We start from the raw sequence: 5,493 nt of genomic DNA, 5'->3' as shown, positions 1-5,493 counted from the left end.
AATATTTAAATGTCTTGACCATCATTAGAGTCAAATTTTAACCTACATTTTTCGAGATCATGTCAGTGGATTGCGTGCGTCATATATGTTTGATATACCGACGTTTGGTTAGCGTGTATTGTAATAGTGTTGATCTGATGGTTTAAGGTTTTAGTGTCAAAGGTCATGCGTGCAAAATAAAAACGCCAGATATCTGTAGACCGCGGAGTTGTGTTGCAAACGATAAATGTTGACATGACTCTGCAAAGATGTTCACATATATAAGAATAAATTTTCATTCACTCTGCATTCGAAAATAAGACTCAGCTTTTTCTGCATGCCGATGCATCTAGAGTTATAGACGCATTCAGTGTGTAGATATATATGTATCTAGATAAAATTGGGTCACTTATTTCCGAACGAAAGCTAAATCTTTTGAAAAATGTAAACGTGTTATAAAAATGTGTTACCTATCTCTATCTCTACTACTTATAAAGGCACGAAGTGCCGTTGGAAAATTGAATCTAACCCGTCCATCTGCATGCATCACACGGTCCAAAATTGTCTCTTCTCCCCATCCCCGACCCCTTCCATCCCGCCCGCATCGCACGTACACCTACCATACCTTCCATCAATCGCTGAAATACCGGTGCCGATGGTTCTCGCCTCTTCCGATCGTCCCGAGATCTCCTCCTCCTTTCTGGTTGCTGCCGCCAGAGATGCAACCTCCGCCTTCAATCACCGGTGCAGGTCGGTTGGTCTGGATGCGTTTCTCGCCGAGTTTGCTCCAGCTTCCCTGGGAGCCGCTGCCTCACGAAGGACAGCCTGCAGGAGCAAGGTTAGCCTGCATATATTCAGTTTATTTCGTGTGTAAACTTTGCGTCTCCCTGAATTCACGCCGCCGCCCGTCCCCAACACCGCGCCGCCATGCGTCCAAGCCGCCGCCCGTCCCCGCCGTCACACCTCCCATCCCCAACTCCCCGTTGCTCGTCGGTGCGTGGAGGCGATCTCGGGCTTCTTCCGCGTCATGAGGGCGCCCGGGGCAGCAACCTTGGGTTCGACGGAGGAGGTGGCTCTCTTCTACGCCGGAGAGGGTCGGCCTGCGGTTGGTGGTGGTGGATGTAACATCCCAGATTTCAATAAAAGAGAGAAGAAGAATTCCAGAGATCCAAAATTCAGAACCAACAAAAACTTTTATTTGCATATAGTGCCATGCATAGGACTTGTGCATTTGAGTGATATGCCATGATGATTGTTATTGTGTTTATGTGCTAAACCCTAAAACCCTAATGTGATCAAGTGAAGATCACCAACCAAATAAATCAAAAAGAGAAAGAAATCAAATAAGAATAAAACCCTAAAACCCTCACATATGGTTTATGCCATTTTTGCAAATCTTTACCCTAAACCATTTTGGTCTTCACCATTAGTTGTATTATGTTACTAAACACTTATTACAACTTTTGGAATCAAAGAAACACGAAACAAATCAAATTCAAACTCAAAATAGGATCACATATGATAATGGTCAAATCTGCCATTTATAGTCTGATCCCTACTTTGAGCCCTTGCAATTCAAAATTTTCAAACTAAACTTTCCCAATTCTTTGCACCTCATCCAAGAGCACATCAAGGTGAACAACTTTGGTAAAGACCATCATGCCAAAATCACTTTGGATCAAATTCTATGCTCATGCAAAGTTGAGACTTTTTAATATGAGCAACAATCTCACTTTGTCAAATTTTGCAATTCTTTGAATTCTAAAATTCCACCACCACACATAGTTGTCTCTGGTCACTTGCAACTTAACCAAATACACCAGTTTCAAATTTTGCAACCTTATGAATTCAACCAAATTTGGGCAAACTTTGCAAATTTCATTTATGGAACAATTCAAAAACACTATTTGCATAGTGTTGGCCTAACCCTACTTGCCCCCTCTCACTCTACCCTGTCCCCTGACCCCTCTCTCTCTCACCATAGCACAGAAACCCTAGGAGGAACTCTAGGGAGACCAGAACATGGCCATGCCGGCCATGTCGCCACCATGCCGCACCACCTCTTCTCCCCCTCCTCTCCCTTACTGGCCCTGGTGCCCAAGCTCGCCACCTCGCTCTTCTACACCACCTAGCACCGCCAGTGTCGAGGTAGACGCCGTAGCATCGCCGGAGATCGCGCGCCCAAGATCGCCAGCATGCCGCTCGCGTCGCGCCCGTGCACGCCACGGACATCATCTGGCCACGCGCCGCTCCACCAGCACAAGCTCGCCCTGGTGATACGTCCAATTTGCATCACTATTTTATATCAAGATTTGCTGTTATTCATCGATATATTTCATATTTGGAGATAATACTTATGTTATTTCATCTATTTTGCATGTTTCATAATTATTGGAGGATCGCGCACCGGAGCCAGGATTCTGCTGGAAAAAGCACCGTCAGATTGCAATATTTCGGAAGATCAACAGTTGACGGAAATTATATGAAAAATCCTATTTTTCCAGAAGACGAAGGGAGCCAGAAGGGGGAGCTGAGAGGACCCGAGGTGGGCCCACCTCATAGGCCGGTGCGGCCCAAGGCCTGGCCGCGCCGCCCTGTGAGGAGGGGGCCCACAGCCCCCTCTCGCCTCCTTTTCTTCGCGTACGCCTTCGTCCTGAAAACCTAAGCTCCAGGGGTACGTCGCGAAGAGTCACAGCCGCCTCTGCGGGGCGGAGAACACCAGAGAGAAAAGAGCTCTCCGGCAGGCTGAGATCCGCCAGGGAAATTCCCTCCCGGAGGGGGAAATCGACGCCATCGTCACCGTCATCGAGCTGGACATCATCTCCATCACCATCACCATCATCTTCATCATCATCACCGCCGTCTCCACCGCTGCACCTCGTCACCGCTGTAACAATTTGGGTTTGATCTTGATTGTTTGATAGGGGAAACTCTCCCGGTGTTGATTTCTACTTGTTATTGATGCTATTGAGTGAAACCGTTGAACCAAGGTTTATGTTCAGATTGTTATTCATCATCATATCACCTCTGATCATGTTCCATATGATGTCTCGTGAGTAGTTCGTTTAGTTCTTGAGGACATGGGTGAAGTCTAAATGTTAGTAGTGAAGTATGGTTGAGTAATATTCAATGTTATGATATTTAAGTTGTGGTGTTATTCTTCTAGTGGTGTCGTGTGAACGTCGACTACACGACACTTCACCTTTATGGGCCTAGGGTAATGCATCTTGTACTCGTTTGCCAATTGCGGGGTTGCCGGAGTGACGAAACCCGAGCCCCGTTGGTATATCGATGCGGGAGGGATAGCGAGGATCTCGGAGTTTAAGGTCTGTGGTTAGATTTATCTTAATTACTTTCTTGTAGTTGCGGATGCTTGCAAGGGGTATAATCACAAGTATGTATTAGTCCTAGGAAGGGCGGTACATTAGCATAGGTTCACCCACACAACACTTATCAAAACAATGAAGATTAATTAGCCGTATGTAGCGAAAGCACTAGACTAAAATCCCGTGTGTCCTCGAGAACGTTTGGTTATTATAAGTAAACAAACCGGCTTGTCCTTTGTGCTAAAAAGGATTGGGCCACTCTCTGCAATTATTACTCTCGCACTTTACTTACTCGTACTTTATTCATACGTTACATCAAAACCCCCTGAATTCTTGTCCGTGAGCATTTACGGTGAATCCTTCATCGAAACTGCTTGTCAACACCTTCGCTCCTCGTTGGGATCGACATTCTTACTTATCGAAGATACTACGATACACCCCCTATACTTGTGGGTCATCAAGACTATTTTACGGCGCCGTTGCCGGGGAGTGAAGCGCTATTGGTAAGGGAAATTTCTACTTGTTTGTGCTGATTTTATTTCTACTGTCTGCTATAATTCATTATGGAGAGATCTTCTCTTGAGTGTTTATTTGGGAAATCTACTACTACTGCAAAGGTAGTGGATGAGGCGCCGAGGTAAGGAAGAAATACCATACAAAATACCTATGAAAATTATTGAACGTGTAGTGGATAACCGTTATACGGGGGATGGAAGCTGTCCACCACTGGAGATCATTTACTGTTCTTACATGAATTATGCGGTTTATTCAAGTGTGCAGGTATTGCTATGGATGAAGTGGGGAAGAAACTATTCTCTGTATCGTTGTCTGGTAAAGCGGCACATTGGTATAAATTACTGGATAATGGGGATTCTCTTGAATGGAATGATATTGTGCCCTGGTTTTATTCTAAGTTCTATCCTCCAAGTGAGATTCACAAAGATCGGAATCGCATATATAATTTTTGGCCTCATGAAGGAGAAAGTATTGCCCAAGCGTGGGGGAGATTGAAGTCTTTAATGCTCAAATGCCCCATTCGTGAGCTTCCTGGTAATATTATTATTGATAATTTCTATGCAAGACTTTCTTTTCAAGACAAGACCTTGCTGGATACTTCTTGTTCTGGATCATTTACACGCAGCAAGGAAGAGTTTAAAAGGGACCTTCTTAATCGGATCCAAGAAAATACTGAAGGATGGGAGAACGACAAGGATAGAGAATCAGGTATAAATTATGATTATAAATGCATTGAAGCTTTTATGGATGCTTGATAAATTTCGTAATATGAGTGCTACTTATGGTCTTGATTCTCAAGTTGCTGCAAATCTTTATAAAGCTTTTGCTTCTCATTATGAATTGCCTAAGAAGAACTTTGATAAGTATCATGAACCGTATAAAGATAAAATTGATTCATCTATAAATAAATGTGTTGTAATTGAAACTGTTGATCATGTTATTCCTGAAGCTTATATTGAAAAAACTCCTTTCCCTACTAAAATGAAGGAGTACTCTGTTATAAATAGTGCGGTTCATAAAATTGAAAAGAAACCTATAGAACCTGAAGAACAAATAAAAGTTGAACCTCGTTGTTGCAATTGTTAAAGATCTTGTGACTGAAAATGTAGAAGATGGTCATATTATTTTTACGTGAAGATGCTTCTAATATTGTTTCGCATCCTAATAAGTCTAGGAAAGCTAGTGTTCCTATGCTAACTGTTAGAATTGGTGATCATTGTTATTATGGTTTATGTGATATTGGTGCAAGTATTAGTGCTATTCCTTATGAGCTTTACACGGAGATTATGCACGAAATTGGTTCTTGTGAACTTGAAGATATTGATGTGGTTATTCGGCTGGCTAATAGAGAAACTATCTCTCCAATTGGTATTGTTCGAGATGTGGAAGTTCTATGTGGTAAGATTAAATATCCTGCTGACTTTTTGGTACTTGGTTCTGCTGCTAGTAAATATTGTCCTATCATTTTTGGTAGATCTTTTCTAAATACTTGTGGAGCTATTATAGATTGCAAGAAAGAGAAAATTTTGACTAAATTTGCTGGTGAATCTTATGAGTTTAACTTCTCTAAATTTACCAAAACTCCTTATAAAATTGATTCGCCTAATAGTGATTTTAAAGTTGAACGAGTGTGCATCTATTGCTCTTGCTCCTAGTAATCCTTTGCAGCAAC

The sequence above is a fragment of the Lolium rigidum genome, chromosome 4 (genome assembly GCF_022539505.1).
Source record: "Lolium rigidum isolate FL_2022 chromosome 4, APGP_CSIRO_Lrig_0.1, whole genome shotgun sequence".
NCBI lineage: Eukaryota > Viridiplantae > Streptophyta > Magnoliopsida > Poales > Poaceae > Lolium > Lolium rigidum.
The sequence above is the reverse complement of the archived record's forward strand: the minus strand, read 5'-3'. Positions refer to the sequence as shown.